Source organism: Enhydra lutris, unplaced genomic scaffold (assembly GCF_002288905.1).
Source record: "Enhydra lutris kenyoni isolate GAN:26980312 unplaced genomic scaffold, ASM228890v2 scaffoldscaffold37, whole genome shotgun sequence".
In the NCBI taxonomy this organism is placed as follows: Eukaryota; Metazoa; Chordata; class Mammalia; order Carnivora; family Mustelidae; genus Enhydra; species Enhydra lutris.
Window position 1 is genome coordinate 28,323,734 of NW_019154121.1, and position 5,658 is coordinate 28,329,391.

At 57.4% G+C, this 5,658-nt stretch overlaps 1 long non-coding RNA gene across 1 annotated transcript; it reads left to right on the top strand.

Annotated features, from left to right (window-relative positions):
• Positions 1-361: 361 nt before the first annotated feature.
• On the top strand, positions 362-5,307 carry LOC111154439. Its single transcript, XR_002641085.1, has 2 exons — positions 362-3,518; positions 3,625-5,307. It is a non-coding gene; the product is annotated as an uncharacterized LOC111154439 (long non-coding RNA).
• Positions 5,308-5,658: the final 351 nt, after the last annotated feature.

Below are 5,658 nucleotides of genomic sequence, written 5' to 3' on the forward strand. Positions count from 1 at the left end.
GAAAATGCAATGATTCGACTGAAGGGACTCCACATCCCTCAGAAGCAATTGGCATCTTGCTGGTCTTCTAGATCTAATTTGCAGCTGGAACATGATTGTGAGGGAAGAGTATCATTTAACACTTATCATCACATACCAAGTTTGCGCAACGCCGCGCGTGGGCAGAATCAGCCGCGCTCGTGTGGGTGGTTTTTTTTTTTTAAGATTTTATTTATTTATTTGACAGAGAGAGATCACAAGTAGGCAGAGAGAGAGGGGGAAGCAGGCTCCCTGGCTGAGCAGAGAGCCCGACACGGGGCTCGATCTCAGGACTCTGGGATCATGACCCGAGCCGAAAGCAGAGGCTTTAACCCACTGAGCCACCCAGGCGCCCCTCGTGTGGGTGTTCTGTGGGGCTTGATGATCTGCTCGGGGCTTTTCCTTCCAGCGCCGCAGCAGGTGCAGGAACGTGAGGCTCAGGTGTGGCCGCTTTCGGGGAGAGGATCTGGACAGGGAAGCAGCCTGGAGGTCGACGGTGGCATGCTTAAGCAAGCCTGATTTCGGAGTTCTTGGGACTGGCCTTGCCATTTCTGAGGCCAAGTGTTTGTGGTGGCTGAAATCCCCGCCTCGGTCCTCCGGCTGCAAGGTTGGAGCGAGTGGGAGCGGACTGGTCCAGCCCTGCAGCCAGAGGCTCTGGGAGCAGGCCTGAGTGGAGGAGTTTTTACAGGGGTGTGGTTGGTGAGGCCCGGAGCCCACGGCCAAGAAAGAGTTCTTGAGATGTCTTTTGTGCAAAAGGGGGATTTTATGAAAGCACGGGGACGGGACCTGGGGGCAGAAAGAGCTGCTGCCCCGGGGGTGTGAGGGGTGATTGATTGAGTACATGGGGTCTGGGGGCGGTAGGGACGTAAGCAAGTGTCCAAAAGGACCTTCATCTGCTGAAGAAGACTCCGGGACCCTGTCCAGCTGAGGCTGTTTCCCCTCCCGCAGAGCACTCACATTCAGACAGGTGGGGGCTCCCTGGGGGAAAGTCACACACATCCCACCTGGGCGTGAGGGGGCAGGTTGTGGGGGCGGCTCGGGCTTTGTCCTCGGCGCGCCTTCTGCTCCCGCATCAGCTGGAACCAGCTCGAGAGTGCAGTTGGGCTGCAGAACCGGGGGCGTCTGGCTAAGGGGGCATCAGGAAGGGTTTCTAGGGTGTGGGCCCGTGCTCGCTGGTGTTGGGGATGGGTTACGGGAGTGACGCTTTGCTGGGGATGTTGTTGGAGGAAGCGGGAGTGGGTGAGTGGAAGCCTAAGATATCGTACTCGGGAGAGAGAAGACTGGCCCCAGGCAGACCGTCTTCACTGGCCGGGAAACCCCGCAGGTCCTAGCAGGTGTGTTGCAGGGGGTTTGTCTGGGTTCAGACAGGCTAACGGAGCGCTCTGTTCTGCGTCCACGTCTCCGGCCGCTCGCACAGGGCCTGCCCGGTGGTGGTGATGCCGGTGCCTGCGCCACACTCACACTCGCGGGGCACCAGCCGGCTCCTGGGGGCTGCTTTCCTCTTTGAACTTTCCTGTCCACACTGGGACACCGCTGAGGGACCGGGGCTGCCATGGATGATCCTGCTGGGACTATCAATGATGATAGAGGATTAAAGTGGGAGCGCCCTCGGGAAACCAGCAGGAGCCGCACTCGCCGGAATCTTGCTGGTTCACTTCTGCTCTCACTTCCCTCCCGAGAGCCTTGATTGAGCTGGTTTTCCTCAGGCTGATGCTGACCACCGGCTGAGCCAGCATACAAGTGCCTTCCTCAGTGGGCTGTGGGCGGGGAGGGTTCAGCTGGGGAGACCCACTGAAGGCACCGCTCGCAGAGGAGGGGCTGGAGGGGTCGGTATGGCCGGGCTGGTCACTTTACCACTGGCAGGAGCGGGGTTGGGGGCCAGCCAGCCACCTAAGCTGGGGGGCTGCAGCTGTGGAGGGTCTCTGGCAGAGGCCCGAGAGGGAACGGACAGGATGGGGCAGAGGCTGGGGTGGGCGGCGATCAGCCTCTCGGTCTAGAAGCTTCCGAGCTGCAGATGAGCTGTCTGTGCATCCCCTGTATTCTTGCCTCGTTCCCCCAACCACCTTAGAGGCGGGTCTGCCGGGCCGGTCACACCCATTTTACAGAGGAAGAGAGCGGGTCCGGGTCTCTGGGGCTGGACAGGAGCAGGAGCCGGGGTCGGGCTCCGGCTTCCAGCTCCGCCAACAACAGCAAGAGTGGGCAGGACCGGGAGAGGGTGCTCTGGGCCAGGCCGTGTGCGGGACCAGGGGCCTGCCAGCTGGGGAGGGCGTAGGTAGTGGTGTAGCACCCCCAGAGCCAAGCCAGCTGCAGGGAAGGGGTTTTCCAGGTCTGCAGTGGCATTCGGCAAATGCAAATGATTTTGACATCCTGTCGGGAGGAGGGGATCTGTTATCACCTCCTCTGCTGTTCATCCTCCCGCCCTGTTTGTTTGGAGGCTGGGGCCCAGAGGACGCCTCACAGAGCTCTGCTGGAGAGCAGAGAGAAGGGGACTGGGACAGACTTGGTCCACTGTGAAAGCTGTGGGGGAGTCGGGCTGGCTCTGATGGAGAACACAGACCTCCAGAAAGTGTCAGAGAACCTGGGATCAGAAGGATGTGTCCAACGCACATGTGTGTGAGTGTGTGCGTGTGTCTGTGCAGACACACACGTGTGCAGTGTTGGCAGGATGGGGAGAGCCAGCTCTGGAGAGTTGTTGGGACCGTAGACAGCCCGCCTGAGGACAGGGAGTGTGCAGTAGGATCAGGGGCGGGGGGCGGGGGGCTGGCTCTGCTCACTGGGAAGGAGAGACTGGACAGGATCTGATAGGAGGGTGACTTGTGTCCAGATTTGCCCTGGACAGATTTGTTCTGGGTAATTATTATAGCTTCTTCTTTTGTTCTCAGAAATGTCCCCAATAAATTATTTGCTCACCCTCTGTAATGGGGAATGGAAACCACTGTGGGCTCAGATACCTCAAGCCGGAGTGCTGAGCCGAGCCAGCTCTGCCTGTCCTCTGTTCCTGGTCTGACCGTGACCTTTCACTCTTCTTCTGTCTCTGGGTCCGTTCCTGATTTCTGGCAGAGTGTCTTCTGTGTCTCTTCTCCAGACCACTGGTTGAGCACACATAGCCCTGAGTTTATAGAAGATAGAAACCGAGCGCTGTCCCAGAGGCCAGGGGCTTGGTCCTTCCTGTGACTAATTGTTCATTACCCTTGTGCCTCCAAGACCCCACGTGCCTCCTCCCTCAGAGCGTGTGCGTGCCGTGACCTCCCACGGGGAGAGCCCGCTTGCCCACAGTGGGACAACCGCGGAGGGAGCGGAGGTCACTTTCCAGGGACGGCGCACTCACCGGGCGTGAGGGCACGTCGCTGTTTACATTCAGTACGCGGATAGCCGTAGGTCTTGACCAGCTTCAGGGAGGGCTTGGAAAACATCAAAGTAGAACTCTGTCTGAAAATGGACTACGGCTCCGTCTCCAAAACCTCCACACCTTCCGTCCTGGGTATCTCAGCATCTCTCAGGTAGAGCCTCTCTCCCCTCTCCCCTGCTCTGCATGGCAATGACCAAGTGAGGGCTCCTGACCCCGCTTCACACACTGATAGCGAGGCCGTGACCCCTCGTCCTTAGGACAGTCTCGGAGCAGGGGCCGGACGGCTGTCTCAGAACGCTGTACTTTGCAATCCGCGGGCGTTTAATGAAGCCTCTGTGATCGTGAGGATAACAGGATGCCGCCATCTGGGATCCTGGAGGCTTGAGATGGAATCAGAGGGAAGTGGAAGGCAACGCACGTTCGGGAAGCTGAGCGACATACCAACAACACAGCCTCCCTGTCCGCGTTTTTCCACAGAGCGCACCATCCGAAACAAGAAACTATGACTAACGTGCATTGAAACATTTTCAACATCTCAAACTCAAGCTGGCCTTCAGCGTTGGTGAAGTTCTGGGCCACGTGTCTTCTGGTCTCAGCTCCTGCTCCTCCGCCCCGAAATAGCGCCGTGTCTGTGTCATGTCTCCTGGTGGCTCTGGGCTGCTCCGCTGCCCCGCCACAGCTCCACGTCACCTGGTCTCCTACCTGAATCAGCCTGCTTTTCTCCATGCTCCACTCGCCCGCTCCAGGCTCTGGCCGTTCACCCCACTCATGTCCCTCTGAACATTCGGTGACAGTCATTAGTAGCACTTCTGCAATAAGCACTGGGTCTTCGCCCCAAGGTCCCACTTAGTGGTTGGGTGACCTCAGGTCAGAAATGTCAACTTTTTGAAACTTGGTTTCTTTGTGTGGGAGGAGCGCACCCAGGTGCCCTTGTTTGTGGGTGAGCCAGGCTAAGGGGCTGCTGGGGTGGTGGGGGGGGACTGGTCCATGAGACACACAGGTGGAGGGGAGCACTGGGTACCCGAGTCTAAATGAAGCGTGACTTTTACACGGTACATCTTGCTTGTCCCAGCCCTACCCCCAGAGTCCATGTGTCGTCAGCCAAAGTTCATCTCTAAAACCCATTACCGGGGCGTCTGGATTCCTGTTCTCTTCTGTGGGCCCAGGCGGCAAGAGCCTGCCCCTGTGGGAGCCCACCCTGAGCTTCTCTGCCTCCGGGATTCTTTCCTCCGGAGATCGCTTCGTGACTGAGGGAGAGTTCTCCAAATGTATTCCCGAAAGAAACAAAGCTCTGTACCTGGTCCCTTTGACTTTCCAGAAAGTTATTACTGGCTGTTTCTTGATGCTTTATTTTAGAGAATTTTCTGCCCACCGTGCAGGCCTGGCTCACCCTGTGGAGGTCAGTCGCAAGTGCCACAGAGCTTCGTGTTCGTCGTGGAGCCACTGACCTCTAGCAGGAGGCCTGTTAGCAAAGGGACAGTGCGTCACCGCGGGCAGTGAGCGCTGCCTGCCACGGGCTGTCGGGAGCGACGGGCGTCATAGTGTTCGATGTCTCGCCGCCGACTGACTGATGTGGGAGGCCACAGGCAGGGGTCCTCTAACTGTTTCCTTTGAAAAAGTCCAGGCCTACCCTCTGTTTGATAGAACTCAATGTCCAGCACCTACAAACTCAACTGCGGTCTTTACTGTCACTTTACACACGTTCAGTTTTTGAAAATTGGGTAAGACACGTCCCTTTTTAAATTGAAGAGAATGACTGTGTAAAATCCCCCATTTTCAGGCTAATCACTGGAAACAGGTTTCCTGTGCTTAGAAAAAGCACGGAAAGAAGGACACACCAATATGGAGATTGTCGTTTTGTAATTTTTTTTTTCAATTTGTTTTCCCCTTTCCCTCTCAACACTATTTCCTAAATAAATGTACCTGGTGTATTTAACTTCTTCTCAGGTTCCGTTGTCTGCTTTCTGGATCCGCATTGCTCGCCACCCTTCAGCGGCCTGCACATTCTGTTGGACTCGCACGGTTCTGCCGCCCCGGGCTTCCCTCGGCCGCCCCCGGCTAACCGTGTGCCCCGAGTTTCCGGCTCCTCACGTCACTGCTGGTGCCTTGAGCGGCTGCACAGGTGTTAACTCCTCTCCAGGTGGCTTTTGACCAGTTGGAAACAGAAGACGGCAGGACAAGTTAGATTTGCCCTCCTTCCCCTCCTGCCCCGAGGAGTGCGACCCCCGCACAGCCTGTGCCACACTCCGAGAAGCATGACATCTCGTGTCACTTCAGGGCTCAGGAGACAA